The sequence below is a fragment of the Arachis stenosperma genome, chromosome 10, assembly GCF_014773155.1.
Source record: "Arachis stenosperma cultivar V10309 chromosome 10, arast.V10309.gnm1.PFL2, whole genome shotgun sequence".
Classification (NCBI taxonomy): Eukaryota; Viridiplantae; Streptophyta; class Magnoliopsida; order Fabales; family Fabaceae; genus Arachis; species Arachis stenosperma.
The window spans coordinates 86,844,286-86,850,298 of record NC_080386.1 but is presented as its reverse complement, the minus strand read 5'-3'; the positions used below and the strand labels follow the sequence as shown (position 1 = coordinate 86,850,298).

The window sequence follows — 6,013 nt, the reverse complement described above, 5'->3', positions numbered from 1 at the left end:
TCCAAAAATATTTTTTATTTGTGTCTTTTCAAGTCAATAATACAAAGAATTGAAGATTCAGAACATACTGTAGAGGAATTTTACAGAAAAAGCTGGGCATTCAAAAATGCCCAGTGAAGAAGGCAGACTGGCGTTTAAACGCCAGCCAGGGTACCTGGTTGGGCGTTTAAAGCCCAAAAAGGGTGCATTTTGGGCGTTAAACGCCAGAATGGATACCATTCTGGGCGTTTAACGCCAGGATTGTGCTAGGGGGAAGATTTTGTTTTCAAATCAATTTTTTTTAAGTTTTTCAAAATCAAATCTTTTTCAAATCATATCTTTTCAATCAAATGTTTTCAAAATCAATTTCTTTCTTTTTTTCAAAGATACTTACTAACAATTAATGATTTGATTGAACATCTCATATTTGTTGCCTTTTCTGTTGAGAAATGTTTAATGTTTGAATCATATCTTTTCTTGTTAGGCAAGTCATTAATTTTTAAAATCAAATCTTTTTAAAATTGTTTTCAAATCATATCTTTTCAATCACATCTTTTTAAAACCAATCATATCTCCTCAACTATATCTTTTTCAAAATAGTTTTCAATCAAATCTTTTTGATTTCTAATTTAAAAATCTTTTTCAAAAATCACTTGATTTCTTTTCCACTTTTATTTTCGAAAATCAATTAATGTTTTTCAAAAATGTTTTCAAAATATTTTAATTAATTTTCGAAAATCTTCTTCCCTCCTTCTCACATCCTTCTATTTATGGAGTACCACTCCTTCTCAATGCACAATTCGAACCTTATCTAAGTAAAGTTCGAATTCTTCTTCTCCTTCTTCTTTCTATTTCTCTTTTCCTCTGACACCTCAAGGAATCTCTATACTGTGACATAGAGGATTCCACATTTTCTTGTTCTCTTCTCTTTCATATGAGCAGGAGCAAGGACAAAGGCATTCTTGTTGAAGCTGACCCTGAACCCGAAAGGACCTTGAAGAGAAAGCTAAGAAGCCAAAGCACAACTCTCTTTAGAGGACCTGACCGAATTCTTCAAGGAAGAAGAAGACATGGCAGCCGAAAACAACAATAATGCAAACAATGCAAAGAAGGTGCTGGGTGACTTTACTGCACCTACTCCTGATTTTTATGGGAGAAGCATCTCTATCCCTGCCATCAGAGCAAACAACTTTGAGCTTAAGCCTCAATTAGTTTCTCTAATGCAACAGAATTGCAAGTTCCATGGACTTCCAATGGAAGATCCTCATCAGTTCTTAGCTGAATTCTTACAAATCTGTGACACAGTCAAGACTAATGGGGTTGACCCTGAGGTCTATAGACTGATGCTATTCCCTTTTGCTGTAAGAGACAGAGCTAGAATATGGTTGGACTCTCAACCTAAAGAAAGCCTGGACTCTTGGGAAAAAGCTAGTCAATGCCTTCTTGGCAAAGTTCTTTCCACCCCAAAGATGGAGTAAGCTTAGAGTGGAAGTCCAAACCTTCAGACAGAAGGATGGAGAATCCCTCTATGAAGCTTGGGAAAGATACAAACAATTGATCAGAAGATGTCCTTCTGACATGCTTTCTGAATGGAGCATCATAGGTATTTTCTATGATGGTCTCTCTGAACTGTCCAAGATGTCTTTGGATAGCTCTGCTGGAAGATCTCTTCATCTGAAGAAGACGCCTACAGAGGCTCAAGAGCTAATTGAAATGGTTGCAAATAACCATTCATGTACACTTCTGAAAGGAATCCTGTGAACAATGGGACAAGTCAGAAGAAAGGAGTTCTTGAGATTGATGCTCTGAATGCCATATTGGCTCAGAACAAGATATTGACTCAACAAGTCAATTTGATTTCTCAAAGTCTGTCTGGAATGCAAAATGCACCAAGCAGTACTAAGGAGGCTTCATCTGAGGAAGAAGCTTATGATCCTGAGAACCCTTCAATGGAAGAGGTGAATTACCTAGGAGAACCCTATGGTAACACCTATAATTCTTCATGGAGAAATCACCCAAATCTCTCATGGAAGAATCAAGAGAGACCTCAACAAGGTTTCAATAATAATGGTGGAAGAAACAGGTTTAACAATGGCAAACCTTTCCATCATCTTCTCAGCAACAGACAGAGAATCCTAAGCAGAACCCCTCGACTTAGCAACCATGGTCTCTGATCTAATTAAAACCACTCAAAGTTTCATGAATGAAACAAGGTCCTCCATTAGAAATTTGGAAGGACAAGTGGGACAGCTGAGCAAGAAAGTTACTGAACTCCCTCCAAGTACTCTTCCAAGCAACACAGAAGAAAATCCAAAAGGAGAGTGCAAAGCCATCAATATGGCCGAATTTGGAGAGGAAGGGGAGGAAGTGAACGCCACTGAGGAAGACCTCAGTGGGCGTGCACTAGCCTCCAATGAGTTCCCCAATGAGGAACCATGGGAATCTGAGACTCAACATGAGACCATAGAGATTCCATTGGACTTACTTCTGCCTTTCATGAGCTCTGATGAGTATTCTTCCTGAAGAGGATGAGTATGTCACTGAAGAGCAAGTTGCTAAGTACCTTGGAGCAATCATGAAGCTAAATGACAAGTTATTTGGAAATAAGACTTGGGAGGATGAACCTCCTTTGCTCACCAAAGAACTGGATGACTTGTCTAGGCAGAAATTACCTCAAAAGAGACAAGATCCTGGGAAGTTTTCCATACCTTGTACCATAGGCACCATGACCTTCAAGAAGGCTCTGTGTGACTTAGGGTCAAGTGTAAACCTCATGCCTCTCTCAGTAATGGAGAAGCTAGGGATCTTTGAGGTACAAGCTGCAAGAATCTCATTAGAGATGGCAGACAACTCAAGAAAACAAGCTCATGGACTTGTAGAGAATGTTTTGGTAAAGGTTGAAGACCACTACATTCCTGCTGATTTCATAGTCCTAGAGACTGGGAAGTGCATGGATGAAACCATCATCCTTGGCAGACCCTTCCTAGCCACAGCAAAGGCTGTGATTGATGTTGATGGAGGTGAACTGATCATTCAAGTGAATGAAGAATCCTTTGTGTTTAAGGTCAAGGATATCCCTCTGTCACCACAGAGATGAAGCATGAAGAGCTTCTCTCAAATCAGAGTCAAGAAGAGCCCCACAGTCAAACTCTAAGTTTGGTGTTGGGAGGCCACAACCAAACTCTAAGTTTGGTGTTGAACCCCCACATTCAAACTCTAAGTTTGGTGTTGGGAGGTTCCAACATTGCTTTGAGTATCTGTGAGGCTCCATGAGAGCCCTCTGTCAAGCTACTGACATTAAAGAAGCGCTGTTGGGAGGCAACCCAATGATTATAATTTATATAGTTTTTTTTGTTATTTTATTTTTTTTGTAGGTTGATGATCATAAGAAGTCACAAAATCCATTGAAAAAAGCAAAAACAAAATGAAAACAGGAAGAAAACAGTACACCCTGGAGGAAGAAGCTGCTGGCGTTCAAACGCCAGTAAGCCTAGCAGTTGGGCGTTTAACGCCCAGTCTGGCACCATTCTGGGCGTTTAACGCCAGAAAGGGGCACCAGACTGGCGTTAAACGCCAGAAAAGGGCAAGAACCTGGCGTTAAACGCCAGGAATGGGGCACCAGCCCGGCGTTTAACGCCAGAAATGGCTCAAAACGTGATTTTGAGCACATTTGGTGCAGGGATGACTTTTCCTTGACACCACAGGATCTGTGGACCCCACAGGACCCCACCACCCCACCACCACTCTCTCTCTTCTTCCCCATTCACCAATCAACCCAAACCTCTTCCCCAAAACCCCTTCACCTATCAAATCCCATCTTCTCTTCACCACTCACATCCATCCTTCATAAAACCCCACCAACCTCACCCTTCAAATTCAAACCACTTCCCCTCCCAAACCCACCCAATATGGCCGAACCCCATCTCCCCTCTCTCCTATAAATACCCTTCTTCACTCCTTCATTTTCACACAACCAAAACACCACTTCTCCCCCTCTTTGGCCGAATACACCACCATCTCCCTCTTCCTCATTTCTTCTTCTTCTACTCTCTTCTTTCTTCTTTTGCTCGAGGACGAGCAAACATTTTAAGTTGGTGTGGTAAAGCATTGCTTTTTCATAACCATTATGGCATCCAAGGCCGGAGAAACCTCTAGAAAGAGGAAAGGGAAGGCAAAAGCTTCCACCTCCGAGTCATGGGAGATGGATAGGTTCATCCAAGGGTGCATCAAGACCACTTCTATGAAGTTGTGGCCTTGAAGAAGGTGATCCCCGAGGTAGGGTGAATATCCGGAGATGCCATGGATCCCAAAGAAGAGGTTGGGAAGTACGATCTTGAAAGAATTCTATGCCAATGCCCCAAGAGCCATGATCCCCGGAAAGAATTATCTTACTATGGTTCGGGGGAAATACTTGGATTTTAGTCCGGAAAGTGTGAGGGTGGCATTCAACTTGCCTATGATGCAAGGAGATGAACATCCTTACACAAGAAGGGTCAACTTTGATCAAAGGTTGGACCAAGTCCTCACAACCATATGTGAAGAGGGCGCACAATGGAAGAGAGATTCAAGAGGCAAGCCGGTCCAACTAAGAAGGCATGACCTCAAACCCGTGGCTAGAGGATGGTTGGAGTTTATCCAACGCTCAATCATTCCCACTAGCAACCGGTCAAGTTATTGACCGGGCCATCATGATCCAGAAGATGGAAGTTCATGAGGTCATAGCCCAAGAACTCTACAAGGTGGCGGATAAGTCCTCTACCTTGGCAAGGTTAGCCTTTCCTCACCTCATTTGTCACCTCTGTTATTCAGTTGGAGTTGACATAGAGGGAGACATCACCATTGATGAGGACAAGCCCATTACCAAGAAAAGGATGGAGCACACAAGAGACCCCTCTCATCATGAGATCCCTGAGATGCCTTAAGGGATGCACTTTCCTCCACAAAACTATTGGGAGCAACTAAACACCTCCCTAGGAGAATTAAGTTCCAACATGGGACAACTAAGGGTGGAGCACCAAGAACACTCCATTCTCCTCCATGAAATTAGAGAAGATCAAAGAATCATGAGAGAGGAGCAACAAAGGCAAGGAAGAGACATTGAGGAGCTCAAGCACTCCATAGGACCTTCAAGAGGAAGGAAGAGCCGCCATCTCTAAGGTGGACCCGTTCCTTGATTTCCTTGTTCTTTATTCTTCTGTTTTTCGAATTTTAGTGCTTATGTTTATCCATGTTTGTGTCTTATGATCATTAGTGTCTTAGTGTCTATGCCTTAAAGTTATGAATGTCCTATGAATCCATCACCTTTCTTAAAATAAAAACGTGCTTAATTGAAAAGGAAAAGAATTGCATGAATTTTGAATTTTATAACAGTTTAATTATTTTGATGTGGTGGCAACACTTTTGTTCTCTGAATGTATGCTTGAACAGTGCATATGTCTTTTGAATTTGTGGTTCATGAATGTTGGCTCTTGAAAGAATGATGAAAAAGGAGACATGTTACTGAGGATCTGAAAAATCATAAAAATGATTCTTGAAGCAAGAAAAAGCAGTGAATACAAAAAAAAAAAGAAGAAGGAAGCAAACGAAAAAAAAAAAAAACCGAAAAAGAAAAAAAAAGAGAGAAAAAGAAAGAAAAAGAAAGAAATAAAGTTGTGATCCAAGGCAATAAGAGTGTGCTTAAGAACCCTGGACACCTCTAATTGGGGACTTTAGCAAAGCTGAGTCACAATCTGAAAAGGTTCACCCAATTATGTGTCTGTGGCATGTATGTATCCGGTGGTAATACTGGAAGACAGAGTGCTTTGGGCCACAGCCAAGACTCAATAAGTAGCTGTGTTCAAGAATCATCATACTTAACTAAGAGAATCAATAACACTATCTGGATTCTGAGTTCCTAAAGAAGCCAATCATTCTGAGTTTCAAAGGAGAAAGTGAGATGCCAAAACTATTCAGAGGCAAAAAGCTAAAAGCCCCGCTCATCTAATTAATACTGATCTTCATAGATGTTTTGGAGTCATTGCATATTCTCTTCTTT

General features: G+C 41.0%; 1 non-coding gene across 1 annotated transcript; it reads right to left on the bottom strand.

Annotated features, from left to right (window-relative positions):
• Nucleotides 1–1,455: 1,455 nt before the first annotated feature.
• On the bottom strand, nucleotides 1,456–1,563 carry LOC130958293 (small nucleolar RNA R71). Its single transcript, XR_009077422.1, has one exon. It is a non-coding gene; the product is annotated as a small nucleolar RNA R71 (small nucleolar RNA).
• Between the last annotated feature and the right edge of the window lie 4,450 nt (nucleotides 1,564–6,013).